We start from the raw sequence: 20451 nt of genomic DNA on the forward strand, positions 1-20451 counted from the left end.
GAAAACACTTGGACGAAAGACAACTCGGACTCCAACGAGATAGGCTAAAAATATTGTTTTCGGAATCGTTTAGATAGTTCAAAATCAACTCATACCCAAGCAGCTAGTATAGTCTAAACGTCATGATAAAAATCATGTGAAAAAGAGGACAATACTACCTTACGTTCACACTTAAAACCTCACTTAAAAGTGGTTCACTTGTGGCCGAGAAAACCCTAAATCATACCTCTATATTTTGGGAAGGAGTAAGTAGCATTTGAAGTTTTAAACTAAAGAGGTATCATGTTTTAAAATGGAAAACCGGTCATGGTATTGGCCAAACAAAAGTATACAAGTTCAAATAGAAACTTAGCCCTCGAGCGAAAATTTGGACAGCACGCCCTTTGTATTTACCTATTTTTCCAGCCATTTATGGCTTCATTGTTTTCCTCAATCAATCCCAAAGTCACACACAATATCATCTCATTTCAATATCCATTCCATAGGCTCAAAGTCATATAAGTACAAAAATCAAGCTAACAACATGTGCGGAAATGAAGTTTAACAAAAGACAGTTTTAATGTTACTTAGCGGAACAGACGTAACAGGAGCTACACTTATCGGATTGAGGTGTAATTTACACCATTTCGAAGCTAAGATCAAGGGCTACAATTTTTATGAAGACCACTCAGTCTAGTTCGTGGTGTAGCTAGGTCAAAATTCCAATGCACCAAACCAGAATTGCATAAACAGGTCAGCTAACTGCATTATGCTTAAACGATCATATCTTAGGCTACCAAAGTCCAATTGATATGTTTCTAGGACCGTTGGAAATTTAAGACCTAGAACTACAACTTTCATGAAGACCACTCAGTCCAGTTCTCACCCTAACTAGGTCAAATTTACCAAAACAACTCCAGATTTTCCAGTTCAAAATTCACTACCGAAATCAACTAGCAGTCCTGCTTTATTCACTCATATCTCAGCACACACAACTCTAATTCAGGTAATTCCAAAGCCATTTGAAAGCTAAGATACAAGGATATAATTCTTAAGAAGATATCATCAACCAATTCGGTAATATTCCTGGTCAAACTAACCACTTACAGAGGCTGATTTTCATTTTCAGACAGAAACAGGGCAGCAGGGGTATTTCGGTCTTTTCACAGTTTACATTGCTCCGATGAAGCTGAAATTTTGTAGACAACTATAAAACATTATTCTCTACAACTTTTATGTTTTGTGCTAAGGGTAGTTTGGTCTCTAACAAGGTGAAATAGAACCGGGCAGAATTGGGGAAAAAATGAAACCCTAATCTGGAATTCATGCATTCAAGTGCTAATCTTCCACAAAACAACATCTAAAACAACTAAAAAACACTAATAAGCAATTAATTGAAGTAAAGAGGATGTTCTTGGCAAAATACCTTAAAACCACAAGAAAGGTAGGAGCTTAATCTTTCCCCCTCCAAAACAACTCCACCAACACCTTTAACCTTCCCTAGTGATCACTTGTATGGTGTAGTTTGTGATTTGGTTGGTTGGAACTCAAGATTTGAGCAAATTTAGAAGCTAGAAATTGAAGAGCTCTCTCTTGTTTTCCTCCTCAAGAGGTTCGGCCATGACACAAGAAAAATGAGAGAAAATTGAGTCAAAATTGATTTTAGGAAAGTTAAGAAGGTCTTGGTCAAATCCAACATCCAATGGGTTTGTGACACTTGGCACCTTGCTTGCTTAAACTTATCTCTTTGTCTCTCTAATACTAATCCATATAGGTAATTTCTAATTATCTCTTAGCACCTTATAAAATAATATCACTTAACCAAACTCCAACAAGTTGTCAAAAATATAACGCATTTACCGCACTAGCGGGTCCCACGTCAATAATACACTTCAAATTAACGTACACTAACTCATATTAGGAAGATGATTTTAAAATTGTACATACTTGTAAAAATGCATAGAAAATTCAATATTTCCAAGGAAAGTATAAAATATAATCAAAGAAATAAAATAATGCTGAGAAAATGTGAAAATTTTTGGGTCCTCACAATCACACTACGAAAAGGCGTAAAAACCCTAATTTACGGTAACGAGAAAATGAAAGGAAAAACCCATAATTCTATGTTCATTTGCACTTATTGTGGTGTGAATGAGTTGTAAGGCTATTATAAAGTAATAAATTTCAAATAAAATGAAATTTTAAGAAAATATAAGGAATTTTACAAGTCCTCACAGTTTGCATATTTTTCTTGACCTTACTGAGCGTTAGCTCATCTCATTCCATTCGTTATTTCTTAACAGGAGAGTGACGTGAAGGAAGCGATTGGAAGATACTAGTGAAGGCTAGTCTTTTGTATAGTTTGGTATTTTGTAACTGACCTTTGGGAATTGTGAGATTTGGAACTCGATGTAGTTAACTTGAGATTTGTACCCTTGGATGTACTTGTGCAATGAAATATTATAGTCGTATTATTTTGGCATTTTAGATGTAATCATTGGAATTGGTCTGTTTTTCATTTGAGGGTTGTAGTGAGTCCCATCGAGAGATGGGCAGATGGTCCGCCGAAGCTTTTGGTTCGCCTTAGGGGGAGGTGGGGTCGTCACAGTTGGTATCAGAGTTTAGGCTACAGATCTTTGTAGTGTATCCTAGGCTTAAAAGTTTAGGATGTCGGACTGTGGGATTTGATTGTGTATTAAGTGCAATGTGACCTTAGTGCTTGATATTTTTGCGAATGATGGGGTTTGGTATTGTGGATTCTTTTAATTCTGTCCCTAACTAGGCTTATGGTTTTCCTTCTTTTGATCCTGCCTAGGATAGTAGGGGTGGTACACGCCGTGAGACCTTTTATATTTTGCCTGTATGTACTCCTATATTTTTGTGGCACTTAGTTGCCTATGTCCTGTATTTGATACTATTAACTCGTTGTATGCACCTTGACATGTGACATGACTTCTAACTTATGTAAATATCTATGCTTTGATTTAAAGTGTTCATGCAATGTGTACATGTTTTCCAATTCATGCGCTTATATTTTCCTCTTTAATTATACGTTTAGAATCCTGCTAAATGGATCGGCGAGGACGTGGACGGGAGCATGGGCGTGGGTTTCGGCAACCCCGCACTCCCGAGAGAGGTGAGGGATCCGCGACTGGACCAAACCAAAACCTTAGGAATGAAGGGAATGATCAAGTGGCTATGGCCTTTAACCGCATAACCGATGTTCTCCAGCGCTTAGCTGAGCGCCAAGGCCCAGAGCCAGTTAACCAGCCTAGGAATCAAGAGAGGGGTGAGGATAGAGCCCTAGAACGATTCTTGAAGTTCGCTCCACCTAACTTTCATGGAGGGTCTGATCCCGAGGTAGCAGAAAATTGGTTTGAGATGATAGTTGAGACTTTTACTGCTTTAGATTATGCCGAGAAAAGGCAAGTGAATTTTGTCATTTTCCAGTTTGAGGAAGCGGCACGCTCGTGGTGGAATGTTGTAAGGGGAAAGTGGGAAAGAGAACAAACCCCTTGGACTTGGGTAAACTTTGAGAGGGAATTTAATGTCAAGTTCCTCCCGCCAATTATACAAGAAAAGAGGGAGAACGACTTTATTAAGTTGAAACAAGGATTACTAAGTATGGCCGAGTATGAGGAGCGGTTCACTAAACTTTTCAAATTTGCCCCTGAGCTAATGATCACGGAGCGCAAAAGGATAAGGAGGTTTATTTAGCAATTAAACGTAGAAATCCAAGAATCTGTAGCAGCCACCCAAATCACCACTTTTACGGATGCCTTGGATAAAGCACAGAGGGTAGAGAATGCTAAATCTCAATCTAAGGCCTTTCATGCTAGAAAGAGAGGTAAATCAAGCGATACACCTGAGCAGTCCGAGAGGTCTACCCAACCCCTTAAAATGGGAAAAGGGACTGGATGAGTGAAGATGCCTAAAAAACCCGGAGAAACTCTATCAAGCGAAGCCCCGCCAAAAGGAAATCAAGGTAGACGAGGTCAACAAAAGGGGAATTCTCAAATTGGTCAAGTCGTGACTCCTCAGGTACCTTGTGGATACTGTGGCAAGATTAACCACACTGAGGCCGAGTGCTGGAGAAAGCAAGGAAAATGTCTGATGTACGGTAGTACCGAGTATAAGTTTTCGAACTGCCCTAGAGCTTCTAAGGGAGGAGAAAATTCTCAACAACCTGCTAGGTCCACTGCAAATCAGCTGAGTACCAGAAGGAGTGATTAATGCTAATGATTGTAAGAGGGATCCTAGTAGTGGAAACTCTACGAGTAAGGATGGATCTGACCCCACTCGACAAATAGGGATTGTAGTTTTACCCTAAATTAGACCGGCACTTTTAGAGGTTGTAATTTTTTGTATAGGGGATGACATCCTTTTGTTGTTTTGTATATTGCAATTTAGCACGTTTCGCTATGATCCTGTTGTTTCCCCCTTTTTTTGGAATGATTTGATAAAGCTATCCTAACTCGATGTAACTATTACGATCTTTTATAATATATGAAAAATCTACTTTGCTTTAATTGATTTTACAGCTTATATATATATTTAATTTGTTGTTCCACACTTTTAGACCTGTGATAAGATCAGGAACGGCACCTGAGATAGTTTTGAAAATTCCGAGAGAACACCAACTTTTGTTAAGTTCTATAAGTGTGAGTTTTGAATGGGAGAAGTAGGACTTGATGAGAATTGTTATATAAAAAAAGGCCGGTAAAGATTTCTGATCGAAAAGTGAAGGAGTCAAGACGCAAACAAATCTCTCTAGTGAAAATTTTATGGAGAAATCATGGAAAGGAGGAAGACTTGGGAAGCAGAAGAGGAGATCCAGGAGAAATATCCAGAATTGTTCCAAAATCAAAGTACGAATTTCGAGGACGAAATTGCTTTTATGGGGGGAAGGATGTGAGGACCCGAAAATTTTCTTATTTTTATCTTATTTTATTGGTTTATTTAATTATTTATTCACCTATTTTTTTCAAATAATTTATTTCAACCATTTTCAATCCATTTTCATGAAACAATGTCTCACTTATATTTTTTAAACGTCCCGTTAGCAAATTAATTTTTCGGAGGCTAATTTAGTGAGAAATAACAAGTACACATTTTTGGAGGCAATATTCGATCCGAGAGTGTAATAATCTTGGAGAAATTAAGAATGATTAATGGTAGACTAAGAAAAGTTAATTGAGGGATTAGAGATGAGTGAGTTCAAAATTTTCGCTTTATCGCGCGCGAATCAGAAGTTCACGTATTTCGCATCAAAATGGCTAAGTGGAGATTTAAGAAACTTGTACTAGACTACTAAGAGTGAATAATTATAGTATTAAAGGAATTACATTTGAGAGAAAAGTGGTAGTTCGGGACACTATTCGCGCACTATTCCTAGTTGATTTTTGTACAACTTTTGGCCACAAATCCAACAAGCTTCCGAGGAAAGCTTCACACTCAACAAACACTCTCTATCTCTTTCTCTCTTGGCCGGCCGAACCCTCAAGAAAAAGAAAGCAAAGAAAGCTCCACTCCATCTTGCTCATTCTTGCTCCAACCTCAAAACCACTTGGAGATTAGCTTTAGCTTGGTGAAGTGATTCTTGGAGGTTTATTAGTGAAATTTTCTGGTTTCTTCAAAGATTCAAGAGGTACACTTCAACTCTTGTAATCTCTTCATTTTTCTTTAAGAATCAAGCTTGGGTTGCATGGATTTGAAACCCTAATTAAGGATCAGGCTAACGGACTTGAGGTGCTCTATTTCTTGCTTTAAGATAGTGGACTTGGTGTGACCTTCAGGTAGCTACCTTGAGGATTAAATGCTTGATTAATGTTGTTTATATGTTAAGTGAGTTGATTATGGTTAGAAAAGTGAAAGGAAAATCAAAGGAAGTGGAGACTTGAGCTGGCCAAAAATTTCTGGCCATGTTGCTCTGTGATATTTTGAAATTTTTTATGATTGTTGGCTGTGAACTTGATGCTTATATGTTGTATATGGTGTGTACAAAGTGTTGTCCAAAGATCATTTGATTTGGTTGAACAAAACTTGGAATTTCAAAATTGAAAGAAACCTCGAAATGGTGTTTAGGAAGTCCGAACAGTAACTCTTTGAACGAACGTATCTCTTTGTACAAAAGTCGAAATCAAGTTCCATTTGTGACATTAGAAACTAGACAATTGTAGCTTTCCAACGGTATGAATTCTAGTTCACACTGAGTGAGCCGTAGTGATTCGGCAAAGTTTGCTATCCTGTTCTGATGGTCTGTCCGAGAGGAATGGAGGAGCTGCATCTTGTGGCTCCATTTTCTCTCACATGTTAACTGATTTTGAAAATGTTTTCTCCTGATGAAATGTAGCATTTTGAATCTAGTTTCCAACGCCACCAACCATTCCCAATTTAAACTTCTATTGAGTGAGATGTAACTTGATTTCGAAAGTGCGACAAAACTGGAAACTGGGAAGTTTTTCCCTTCTTGCTGGCCGAATGGTCAGGTTTGTTGTGGGATGTTTTGTTTCAAAAATTTTGATGTCAATTGCATATCAATGGCTTATTAAATGTTTTTACACCCTTGGTTTCAAAAATGGATCAATTTGGGGCTGATTTCATTGTACCAAACTTTTGGAAAGAAAAGAAGACTGAGTTGGCAGTTTAGCTTTGGAAAATTTCACGAACTTTAGTTGTTTGGTTAACTACATTCCCACGTAAATTTTTGTGTGAAATTTGATATAGAGGTAGTCCACATATGGAAGTTTAAATGTACCAAATTTGGTGGAATTTCAATACCATTTCGATACCCAAATAATGACCCAAAGATGGCTCTTCAAATCTGGAAATTCACTGTTTACGTAGTGAAAATCAACTGACTTTGAACTGTTATATCTTGTTGTTCAAAACTCCGAATTTAGTTCCATTTGTTGTGTTTGAAACCTTGTTTGGAATTCTTATTGTGTTATGAATTTCAAAGGCTGATTCATTTTCTATGAATTTTACCGAATTTTCAAATATCACCGAAAAACAAGACTGGTTCTGTCTTGCTTGTTTGAATCAGCAATTTTGAGCTAAAAAATGAATGCTTTCTGTTTGGAACCATGTAAAAGTGTCTTCCAGGAACTTTTAGCACCTTGGATCTAGTTTCCAATGGTATAAAGTTTTCCATTTTTGGACATACGAAACTCAAGATCGGATTTTACCAAGTTTGTCGCGCAAAGCTGAAATTCTTGATTTCTTAGAAAATGAACTTTTAAGAACTTTCCATCCTCCTTTGCAATTGTTGGACGGTTTTAGGTGTAATTTCATGGTGGAATACACGGTTCCATTAGAACTTTAAACCTTTATTTCAAATCTTGGTTTCCAAAGGTTAAACCTTTCCTAATGCGTTTTCTGGATTGTTCCACTTTCTTAGTTAATGACACCTTATTTTATAGTTGAACCTTGGAACCTTAGTTTTGATATTTTTTCTATTAAATGAGTGGAGTTTTGGATATGTTTGACTTCATTAGCTTGAAAAAAATGTGAATACTCTTTACCTTCCAAAATTTGGACATGAGATTTAAAGTTTTGGGAAACGAGAACCATTTACTTCTTTTCCTCAATTTTCGTGCCGAAAGTGAAAGCGGTGCTATCTTTTGGATTTGAGATTCTTATCACGACTTGAACAAAAAAAAACAACCTTCGAGCTCTCTTGAGCATTATTTTAACAATTTAGCCAGAAAAGTTTCTTTCATTTAGCTCGAGCTTGTGGCTTGGAGAGTGAGTAGCGAGAAAATGTCTTTCTTTGTAACCTTGGTCGAGCACCTAGGTAATTATGATTGTACATATCTCAGGTGGTCATGAAGACGTCGAAGAGCTCGTCTGACAACTAGCTTCACTCTTAACTTACCCTTGACTTGTGGTGAGTGTCAAGTGCATGTTAAATGCTTACGTGATTGAAATGTTAATTGTACAAGTGTTATATATGATACGTCAACTCGCCGAGGCGAGGGTGTACTTTATCGCTCTCGTCCTCTCTCTCTTTTAATTACGTGATACTTGTTACATGAATACATATGTTTGAAAATTGTACATGAATATGTTTAACTTGTGAGATTTGAGTGGATGCATGTACCACACCCTGTTCGGGTGGGAGGTGCCTCTCATACCATCTCAGTGCTATAAGCGGTTCTCTGAGCGATAGCATGTACCACACCAATTCGGGTGGGAGGTACCTCTCATGTCGACTTAGAACCATAAACAATTCTGAATGGATGTATGTACCACACCAATTTGGATGGGAGGCACCTCTCATACCGTCTCAGTGCTATAATTGGTTCTCGGAGTGATAGCATGTACCACACCAATTCGGGTGGGAGATACCTCTCATGTCGACTTAGAACCATAAACAATTTTAAGTCGATTGGAGCGATATCTCATTGACCCAGTTCTCTAAGCGATAGCATGTACCATACCAATTCGGGTGGGAGATACCTCTCATGTCGATTCAAAACTATAAAAAAATTCTAAATCAATTGGAGCGATGTCTCATCAACCACTTATACTTCTGGGGGGTACCCCAACCCATTGGCCAACCGTGTAACTCGAGTCGGCGAGAGCTCTGGTATCCTTATTGAGTGTGTCTATTTTAAATTGTGAATTGCTTGAATGTTATAGCTTTATTTCTCGCATAAGTGCTATTGCTACTTGATTATGTGTTTACATGTTTTTCTTGGCCTCACTGAGCGTTAGCTCATCCCATTCCATTTGTTATTCCTTAACAGGAGAGTGATGTAAAGGAAGCGATTGGAAGATACTAGTGAAGGCTAGTCTTTTGTATAGTTTGGTATTTTGTAACTGACCTTTGGGAATTGGGAGATTTGGAACTCGATGTAGTTGACTTGAGATTTGCACCCTTGGATGTACTTGTGCAATGAAATATTATAGTCATATTATTTTGGCATTTTAGATGTAATCATTGGAACTAGTCTGTTTTTCATTTGAGAATTGTAGTGAGTCCCGGTGAGAGTTGGGCAGGCGGTCCGCCGAACCCTTTGGTTCGCCTTAGGAAAAGGTGGGGTCGTCACAAGTTCACATGATTGGTTGCACAAGTCATGGTTTTTGGTTTCGAAAAGTTGTTCGTCTTTTTCGTATTTCAAAAGAAAGTCTTGATGCTTGTCTTGGTTTTTTAATCATCTAAGAGTTTGGATTGATATAATATTTTGTAGGGCCCACATATTCATTGATTGTTCAATATTGTTTCATGATACGGATCTTGTGTTTTGACAATACGATAGGGCCCGTATAATATATAACTTATTAATATGTTAAAGTACAAGTATTAATAGTTGGATTCTTTGGCTTGTTTTTTTGTTTAAGAGTCAATATGCATATATTTATATTAAGAAAATTAGGGTTTCTCCAATATAACTGAACCTTAATAAAGTTAAGAGAGACATTTAAACCTTACAAAATCCATAAGGTTGGTCCACTAAATATGTAATCTTATAAGGCATTTATTCATTTCAAGAAAATTTTGGGTTTGAATGATAAATTTGAGTCAATTTATGGATATGGACTTTAAGTCCAATAAATCTTGATCCATTTGACTGGTTTGATTATGTTTAATCATATTTGACTAATTTGATGAAAATTGACTGGTGTAACTATGTTTGAGCAGATTTGACTGATTTGACCATATTTGACTAGATTTGACTGCAGTTTGATCACGTTTTGATCAAAATTGATCAAAGTTGACTTTGATAAAAATTTTTGTATAATTTGTGTACTTTTAAATTTAAATATTGGTATGATTATATATATATATATTTTTTGGAATAAATTAATTGAAACAATATGCCACCAAAGTGACATCTATTGTGAAAACTAATTTGTTCTAGAATATAACTAGTTGGGTACTTGTGATCGATCCAGCGATAGAGCTCAATTCAGACCACAAAGTTCGCCTTTCGGCCCTGGTACACTTGGCATAGATAAACGACGCATTAATAGTCTCTGTCCAAGAATCGTGCCTCGCCATAACATGGAGGATTTGCTCCGAGTTATATAATACATTAAAATGAAAACCAGATCGCCAAAACACCCAGATCTTATTTGAGAAGTTAAGCAAGCAAAAATCAAAAGATAACTTCACACGCAAGACTTCTATATTAAAAGCCTCTGCCATAGGTTCTGAGAGTACTAAGAAAGCAATGTGATAAAGACGGAGTAAAGCTCGCAAACGACGTACAGAAGATTTGTTCGTCGCTCCCCTAATGTTCCAAATGAGAAGATTATGCATTAGGGAGAGGGTGATGGGGTACCTCAATGGCTTTAGAAGCTTACCGTGTCAAAATCTGCTGGGGCAGGTGTCATTGATCTTATTCAGGGTCCTATTCTTGACATTGATTATGATACAATAAATCAAAAAATATCGAAGAACAAACTGTTATAGAAGAATAAATTCTATCTCTTCAAGAACCAGTACTATTAAGAAAATTCACTAGAGAAAGGAGAAGTATAGTATCAGATGATTATATTATTTTTCTCCAAGAACATGAGTAAGATATTGGATTGATGGAAGATGATCCAATCAAATTCTGTCAAGTCATAAAAAGTTTAAATTTTTAAAAGTGGATCGATACCATGAATGAAGAGATTAAGTTCATGAAAGACAATGAGCTTTGAGATCTTGTCCCATTGTCAGAAGGAGCGAAATCTATTGATTGTAATTGGATATTTAAAACTAAGAGAGATTCGAAAGGTAACGTTGAAAGATACAAAATTTGTCTTGTCGCCAAGAATTTTACACAAAAAGAAGGTATTGACTATTATGAAACCTTCTCTCCAGTCTCTTTGAAGGATTCTTTGAAAATTATAATTGCATTAGTGGTGCATTTCAATTTTGAGTTACACCAGATGGATGTAAAAGTAGCATTTTTCAATGATGACATCAATGAGACGTTCTATATGGAGCAATCAAAAAATTTTGTATCGGAATATCTAAAGAATATGGTTTGAAAATTTAAAAAATTCATTTATGGGTTCAAGCAAGCATTTCGACAACGGTATTTCAAACTTTATCAAGTGATTATCTTATTTGATTTTGAAATAAATTTAGTAGATGATTGTATATACCATAAGTTTTATGGGAGCAAACATATTTTTTTGGTACTGTATGTTGATGATATTTTGCTTGCCAATAATGATATATGCTTATTGTATGAAATCAAGAGATTTCTAATTAAGAATTTTGAGATGACAGATTTTTGGTAATGCATCTTTTGTGTTAGGTATACAGATACATCGGAATCGCTTTTGGGTATTTTTGAACTATCATAAAAAGTGTGACGCCCCCACTTCTCCCAAGGGTGAACCCAAGGGTATCTGCGGGACGCCTGCCCAGCTCTCGCCAGGACTCGAGACAAATCCAATTCAAACCTAATCTAATACTAACAATGAAAGTCGGAATAAAGGTACGAAGTCATTTCCATACATAACTATCCAGTCTTACATCACAATTTCAAATTTACAATCACTTTCTCCAAAATATACAACATCCAAAAGTGTCTAGTCGATTACAATTAAAACACTAATACAAAAGTGCCTCAAGTCGGCATTTGCTTAACTCCTTCCAATCGGGTTCCTGTTAAGGAAAACAAACTAATGGGATGAGCCAATACTCAGTGAGGCCAAGAATTACACATGTAAACACATAATCCAAGTAGTCACAACAATTACATTGTAAGTAAAGCTATCAAATTTGAATAATTCAAATTTCGAATAGGAAAAATAAACAGAAACAATTCAATGATACTGTAGCTCTCAGGAGCTAAATTCCACGTAGTCGAGTCAAAGTCTTGATCACAACTCATGTTGACACTCCGTCAACCTCATAAGTATCAAATCCGTAGATACACCACTTTCCTTCAAATCCCGTCACCGTTACACCCCTTTACCGGGCCCGCTCATCAGATTTTTGATAATATTCGAGTATATCATGGCAATACTGCACGAGTAATACCGAGCAAGATTTCTCCAATAAATCATGCTCTACGAATATCTCATGGTTTGCTAAGCTTATCGACCAAGCCCATGCTGGCTCGATTCGCAAAGTTAACCAACGAGTTTGGGCGTCCTCCGAATACGAATATGAATACGAATATGAATATAAGTCGATGAGCAACGCTCGAATCGACGATTCCAGATAGGAATCACATATACGAATCATAACCACATTACTAAGTACAAGTCGGATATGAATTCACATAGCAAAATTCAAATATAATTTCATTTGAAAAAAAAATGAGTGTGGTAAAGTACACACTCGTCTCTCAAAGTTCAAATTCATATAACGGATAAGAACAGTTAACCACTTAACAATAAATTCATGCACTTGACACTCACCAATCAAAATAAGAGAGTGAGTGCGTAAACAAACCCTTAGGTGTTCCTCTCGAGATCCTCGTGAAGGTCTCATTGAGCACCAGAGCAAACAATAGTTATCTATTACACACTATCGCTTAAAACCCCTAATTATCGAGGAAGATTGCACACTTATACAATCTAAAAAAATTTCACGAAAATGAGCCTTAATTACTCGTAAATCGAGGCTCAAAAATGGGGTTTTAAAATACAAGAAAAATCTGATTTTCATCTTTGAAATCAAGTGTAAAACGGTTTAGCAATATCGAAGGAAAATAGAGAGTTCGCAACTCTCAATTTCCTTTAAGTTCGGAAATTTCAGATTTGTCACCCATACTTTGAAAAATCGTATCTCATTCTCTATAAGTCCAAAATTGGAAAACTTAGTGCCGTTGGAAACTACTTCCAAAGAAGTAAAAGTTCCTAGAAGACACTTTCCCATGATTCCCAACGGAAAGCATTCAAAAATTGGCTCAAAGTTACTGTTTTAGGCTTGCGAGACAGTTTTGAGGTTCGTTTTTTGCCAACTTTGGAAATTCGGTAAGATTCACAGAATTTGAACTAGCCTCTCAGATTTGAAACACAATTAGAGTTGCAATCAAAGTTTGAAACAAAACAAGCGAAACAAAAATTGGAGTTCTTAGCACCAAGATATGGCCGCTCAAAGTTGCTGAAAAATGAGACCGTTGGGTCAATTTTCCAGATTTAAATCGCTAATTTTGGGACGTTGGTTGAACATCGAAATGGACTTTGAATGGTACCAAGTTTGGTAGTATTATCCTACCATATAAGGGCTATTCCTCTACTAAATTTCATATGAAAATTCATTCAGAAAGTTGGTTAACAAAACCATCTAAGTTTTCCAAATCTCCAAGGCAAAGCTGCCTTGCACCTCTAGTTTTTTTTTCTCAAACCTTTGGCCAATAAAATGCCTAAAACATGTCTCATTTATGATAACCAGGTCAAATAAGGATCCAAGATACATTTGGTAGGTGATTTACACCAAGAATTTCGAATAGAAAGTCTCAAATCAAGATTGGTTACAAATCAGTCCAACATGACGGTTTTCTCCCACAAAGTCAGTTTTGAAATCGGGTCATCAATCACTCAATTCAGCTCAAAATTGAGTGTGGTTGGTGGCGTTAAAAACTATATTCTTAAAGCTACAATTTCTTAGAAGAAACGTTTTCCAAAATCTGTCCACGGCTAGCTCATATTTGAGCACCAATTTGCTGCTCAAAACAGAGCTCCCAGTGGAGACACGAAACAGGACAGTCATGTTCAAACGATTGGTATGGATGACTCAAGTGGAACCAGGATGTACATTTTATACCGTTGGAAAGATGGGAATGTCTAGTTTCCAGTACCACAAATGGCACTGGATTTCGACATCGGGGTAAAACGTTATAGCCAAAACAAGAACACTGCCAGAGCAATTACTGGAAAAATTTCCAGTTTTCCTGATTTCCGAAAACACAACATTTGGCCAACCAAATCACTTTATTTTTTGATGAAACTTTCTACACAACCCACAAAACATATATACATCATAACCAAGTCATTAGAACCACGAAAAATCACTCTAAAGGTCACGGACAACACAGGGGCAGAAATGGAAAATTTTCACCTTCACTCCCCTTTCAGTTTCCACCAACAACACAACATTATTCCACTAAATTAAGCACTAAACCAACATTAATAACACCATAATTCATCAAATCAGTCCATCCAACCATAGTGGGAATTCATAGAGCCCACACACCAAAATCCAACATAAATAAAGGTACCCACATGCATGCATGAGCTTATATGTGCAATAGAACTTCCATAAATCAAGATTTTCAAGGTTGATCATCACCTACTTTCCTAGATGTTCAAGGCAGAAATTTCGGTCCTCCTTAGCTCAAGAAAAACCGTGGATTTGAAGCTCTTTTGCAGCTTGAGTTGCTCTCCAAGTAGATTGCAAAGTGTGGTTAAAGTTTGAGGTGATTTGGAGTAAGATTTGAGGTAAAAATGAAGAGTTTTCTTTCCTTTCTTTTCTTTCTTGTTTTGGCCGGCTCTTGAGGTGAGAAAATGAGAGTTTCAGCCATGCACTTGAGGTGAGAAAAGAAGGGTTTTGATCTGGTGTGATGCTTCCATGAGAAGCTTAAGAATGTGTGGTCAAAATTGCTCTAAAAGTCAACTAAGGATAGTGCGCGTACGCGCGCGTTTCGTGCTTGATTCCTCTCGAGTTTGTTTCCCTTGTGCTCTAAACCTCTAATGCACTTGTATTCATACTATTATTATTCACTCTTAATGGTCTAAAAATGATGGTCTTAAGTCCCTCAATTAATCGCGCGCGTAAAAACGCGTACTTCCGATTTATGCGCGATAAATTGGAAATTCCAATAAATCCTTATAACGATAGTATCACTAACTAATAATTGAACACTTAAACATAAAAATACTTATTTCAAGATTAATGTACAAGTCTCCAATTTTTCAAACTTATTGTATTCTCGAATCGATTATTATTTCCAATCGCGTATTCACTATTCTCACTTTACGAGCTTTCAAAAATTAAATTTTGAAACGAGTCATTTTAAAAATTTAAGTAAGTCATAGTTCCATGTAATTGAGTATGAAGAGGTTGAAATAAAATATTCGAGGCAAACGGGCAATTAAATATTGAAATAAGCTAGTAATACGGGCTTAAAATAGAAAATTTTGCGAGTCTTCACATAAGTCGAGTTTTAATTCCTCAAATCTCCAATTAATTTTTCTTAATCTACTATTGATTATTCTTACTTCTTCAAAAAATTTTTTTTTTTTTTCCAGAAGGGAAAAACTCCCCAACTTTTATTAATTGCAAACGCTAAAAATACGAAGGAGGGAAAAGTCCCAACCTTCAATACATGCCAGATAACTAGGAGTACTATTCCTAAACATTAAAGTTGTGAATATATGGATAACCTATTGCATCCAAATTAATCAACGACCGAGCTCTACTTGGAAGTTGCTGATGAGATTGGAAAGTAACATATGGACTCTCCAGAGATAAAGCAGCTAAGTTGTCTGCCACGGCATTCGCCTCACGATAAATATGTGTAATGGTCCCCTTCACCTTGCATAGTAACAATCGAATTTGACTTAAGACGCTACACAACGGCCACTTACCAACAGATTGACTAGTAACCAACCGTACCAACGCTAGTGAATCCACTTCCACCAAAATATCTGACAACCCTGTTCCAACACACCACTGTAGACCAGTTAACAATGCTAAGCCCTCCGCATGTACCACCTCATATTCCCTGAATTCCTTATAAAAAGCACCAAGCATCTTCCCTTCAAAATCTCGTATCACTCCACCGCCTTTAGACAAACCATTTGACACACTTGCATCGGTGTTAAGTTTGATTGACCCTCTAGGAGGCTTCATCCATGATATAGCCTTCAGACATAAGGATTTAGCTGGTTTGATCCGAAAGTAACGTGCAAAATACGTATCCGTATCCCCCTCCAACTGAAATCTGTTCAGCATGCGTGCAGCCCCCGTAGCAACCAACCACCCATTGATATCGAAAATAACTTTAGAATATACAGGGGGGATATTTCCAAACCGAGCATCGTTTCTACTACGCCACAGAAACCATAACACTACAACTGATATAACACACCGAACATGATCCAATCGCCCATTCCCAGAAGATTGAAACCACACCACTAGCAGCGAAGAAACACATGAGAATGACCCCCACGAAATTCCGCAAGCCAGAAAGAAGTGCTGCCAAACAGCACTTGCTAACCTGCCATGCAAAAAAATATGATTCAAAGACTCCACTGCATTACCACAGCAATCACATTTGGAAACCATGGAAATTCCTCTAGAACGGAGCTTGTCGTCCAGAGGAAGAAAATCAGCCAATACCCTCCAAACTAAGTATGACATTTTTAAAGGCAGCAAAGGACACCAAATTCCACGCCAAACCAATGACAGGTTACGCCGCTGTCTAACTAAATCCCAGGCTGACGACACAGTGAATGTACCATCCGCTGAAGGAGCCCAAACCAATTCATCCTTAAGGGTCGGATCAACAAGTATTTGTGAAATAACATTAACAACAGATCGAGGAAGAACTTGGAGGAGACGTTCAGTATTCCACCCCGTAGAAGTATAAAACTCAGCTACTAAAAAATGAGGAGGCACACCAGCAAACTGTCTGCTAAGAGGTTCGTCGAATAGCCATCGATCATGCCACAAATCGATGAATCCCTCACCAAGCCGCCAACGAATATTGTCTTCAGTTATAGCCCGAACCAAACAGACCCGCTTCCATGTTGCCGACCCAACAGCAGCCGCAGCCAAGAATGGGTGCTGTTCGCCAATGTACTTACGGTGCATAAATCTGGCCCAAGGAGAACTCTTTTGACATATTCTCCACCATAATTTCATTGCAAAAGCCTTCTCTAAGTCCAACAGTGATCGAAATCCCAACCCCCCTTCTTCGACTGGAAAGCATAATTTCTCCCAGGAAGACCAATGAATCCGTCTACCATCCTTGCCATCCCACAAGAATGCATTAAACAGCTTGCCCAATCTAAGAAAAATCCCCTTAGGTGGTTTAATAACCTGCAAGAGGTAAAGAGGCATTGAATTCAACACATGACGAAGCAAGATGAGCTTCCCCCAGCAGAAAGAAACCGGGAACTCCAATGATGAAGCTTTGCTCTAACGGAAGCAATAACTCCATCAAATAAGACACTTTTACTACGGCCAAGAGAAAGTGGAACTCCCAAATATTTGACAGGCCAAGACTGCCCTTGAAATCCCGTTACTTGCTGAATTAAGTTGATAACATCCGAATGAAGCTTTGACGAACAAAGGAAACGACTCTTGGAGAGATTAATTTTTTGGCCAGAAAGAGTTTGATATTCTCGTAGAAAGGACGACACAGCCTGCAGTCATTCAGACGATGCCCGCGTGAAAATAATCACGTCATCGGCAAAAGCAAGAAACGGGACCAACCCTCCCTTAGTCAAAAATTTAAAACCTGGATTGCTAGTAAACAGCTGCTGAAGGCCCCTTCCAAGAAATTTCGAGACAAAAAGGAAAAGAGTGGAAGATAAAGGATCCCCCTGACGAACCCCTCTAGTCGACTTGAAAAAGCTCGTGAGCTCCCCATTAACCAGGACAAAAAACCAAACGTTGGATATTAATCGAAAAATCAGATCTACCACACCTTCTTTAAAGCCAAATTCACGAAGCATGTATAATAAAAACCCCCAGTCCACCCTGTCATAGGCCTTCTCCATATCCAATTTCAATATTACGTTAGGGTGACGCAGTTTCTTGTCCAAATCCATAATTAATTCCTGAGCTAGCAGAACATTATCTTGTATTCCCCTGCCCGGGATAAAGCCAGTCTGAAACTCTAAAATCTACTTAGGAAGGAGTTGATTAATGCGAGTAGACAAAATCTTAGAAATGATCTTTGAACTAACGTTAGATAAGCTTATTGGTCGGAAATCTTTCCACTCATATGCACCTTCCTTTTTGGGCAGTAATGTGATCGTTGTACTTGAAAATCCGCGGGGCATTGTGGCACCAGCGAAAAAATCCTTCACCGCGTCCATGAAGTCGTCCCTTATACACTCCCAACAACTTTGATAAAAACCCCCTCCAAAACCATCAGGCCCCGCAGAACTCTGAGGGTCAAACGAACATATTACCGTATAAACTTCTTCTACCGATGGTGTTTTCAGCAGCATGTCGTTTTCCTCTTGCGTAAGCTTGGGCAGATCAAGTGACGGTCTGCTGCCCGAGCAAACAGCGCGGTCTGCTGTGAACAAAGAGGAGAAAAAATCACTCGCCGACAGCTTAATATCCTCGACACTATCAAACCAACTGTCCCCGTTGCCCCTAATTCATGCAATAAAATTAGAGCTACGTTTCTGCTTAACTGCTGCATGAAAAAAAGAGGTATTAGCGTCGCCCTCTTTGATCCATTTGATCGCTGCCTTTTGTCTCCAGAATTCACATTCCAACGCTAGCTCCCGAGAATGAACTGCCCTTGCCTCATGAACTGCCGTCCTAGACAACGTGTCTCTATTTTGATCATACAAAATTTCCTTGGCCAATAAATTATCCGCTGCCACTTTGACCCTTTGAGAGACATTCCCAAATACATCCACATTCCATCTAGATAAAACTCTTTTAACCACCTGCAATTTATTAAAGAATTTCTGCATTCCAACTCCAGAAACAGGCTGAGCCCAAGCAGACCTTACTGTTTGTTAAAAACTGGAATGACCTCGCCAGACATTAAGAAATCGAAAGGAAGACCGTCGTGTTGCCGTACTTCCTCCCCTGACCAGCAACGGACAATGGTCAGACCACCCTCTCTGAAGATAAGCAACTCGAGTCATCTCAATATCAGACAGCCAAACGCTATTAACGACCGCTCGATCAAGTCGCTGCCACATGCGACCATTTGTCCATGTGTAAGCAGACCCATCGAACTGAACTGGAAATAGACCACTCCGATTTAAAGCAGAGTTGAATTCTTCCAAATCACGAATATTCGGGGCTGATCCTCCAATCCTTTCCTCCGCAGAAGAAATAACGTTGTAGTCCCCTACGGCAATCCATGGAAGAGTAATAGATGTGGAAAATTGCTCCAGAGCCTCCCATAACCGTCTCCTACCAATTCTGTTACACTTCGCATAGACAACCAAAATAATAATGGAAGAACCAGAAGGGAAAGACAAATGTATATGAACTAATTGATCCGAGGCTTCTACAAAAGAATATCGAGCATCTGAACACCAGAATATCCAAATTTTGTTGTGCACGAAGGACCGAGCAAAATCAAAACCCAAGAACAGCTGCACACTCTCCAAATGAGAGACATTGGCTAATGGCTCCAATAGAATCAGTAAACAAATATCGTTTGATCTACAAGTGCGACGAATATGCCGTAATGACTCCTTGTTCGAAGCACCACGAATGTTCCACACTATAAACTTAATCGGATTTAACATTATTAGACCGAAGATTATAATGAGCAGATGAAGTCATACCTTCTCGTTTCCTGGCCTGTCTACTACGACCCTTGCGGCCTTGGATCAAATTTTGCAGTAATTGAGTGTCGGTATCATCCAGAGATACTCCAGTAACAAACGGATCGCAGCAAAGCTTAGATGCTATGATTCTGCTGGGCAGCCGATCATGAAAATTTTTTAAATCAACCAAGGAAAGACCTTGCACCCCTGATTGGCCATCGGAATTAGACCGCACCAGTCGAACATGACCGTGGTGCCGTCGAGGAGAGAGAGAAGAATAATTCCGCTCATGGTGCGGTACTAAAGACGCAGACGGAATAGGCAACAGATTGTCATCCCGGGCAGAGGTAGGGATTGTGTCCGATAAAGCTTTAATCGGAGAAGAAGAATCTGGGGGAACAAGGGTGACTACAGAGATAACATTCTGCGTATCTGCATCAACCCCCAGAGTTGTATTTGGGAGAACAGGATCATGAACAGGTACATTAGCTTGAGGAGAATTACCCCTAATAGGGTTAGAAGACGATGATGGAATAACAGAAGTAGAAACATCTGTTGCAGAAGTACTGTTTTCATGCTCTTTTACTCTCGGGACTATTACAATCCCAGAATCCACAACAGGAAGAGATTCATCAACAGCAGTTACCCCCTTTGGTTGAAAGACTTGTCTGACGTGAGGCTTAGTTGATGGTCTAGAACGGCGCACAGGCCGCAATTCCGGATGTTTTGTATGACAGATATTTTCTGTATGACCAATCAACGAGCAAAAAGCACAATAAGAAGGATATTCTTCATACTCAATTTTCTGCCAAAAAACCCACTGATCATCTCCAATCCAAATCCTGGATTTGGGAGAATGCAATACATCGACCTCCAACAATATACGGGCTACAGAAGGACGTTTCAGTGAAGCCGTAGCTTCATCCACTTTTAAGGGTCGGCCAAGTAAGTTACCCAGCTTAAGCAGAAATTGCTTTTCGAAAAACGGCAATGGAAGACCCGGAAAATTGACCCAAACTGGTGCAATTGATGACTCTG

The sequence above is a fragment of the Coffea eugenioides genome, chromosome 4 (assembly GCF_003713205.1).
Source record: "Coffea eugenioides isolate CCC68of chromosome 4, Ceug_1.0, whole genome shotgun sequence".
NCBI classification, from domain to species: domain Eukaryota; kingdom Viridiplantae; phylum Streptophyta; class Magnoliopsida; order Gentianales; family Rubiaceae; genus Coffea; species Coffea eugenioides.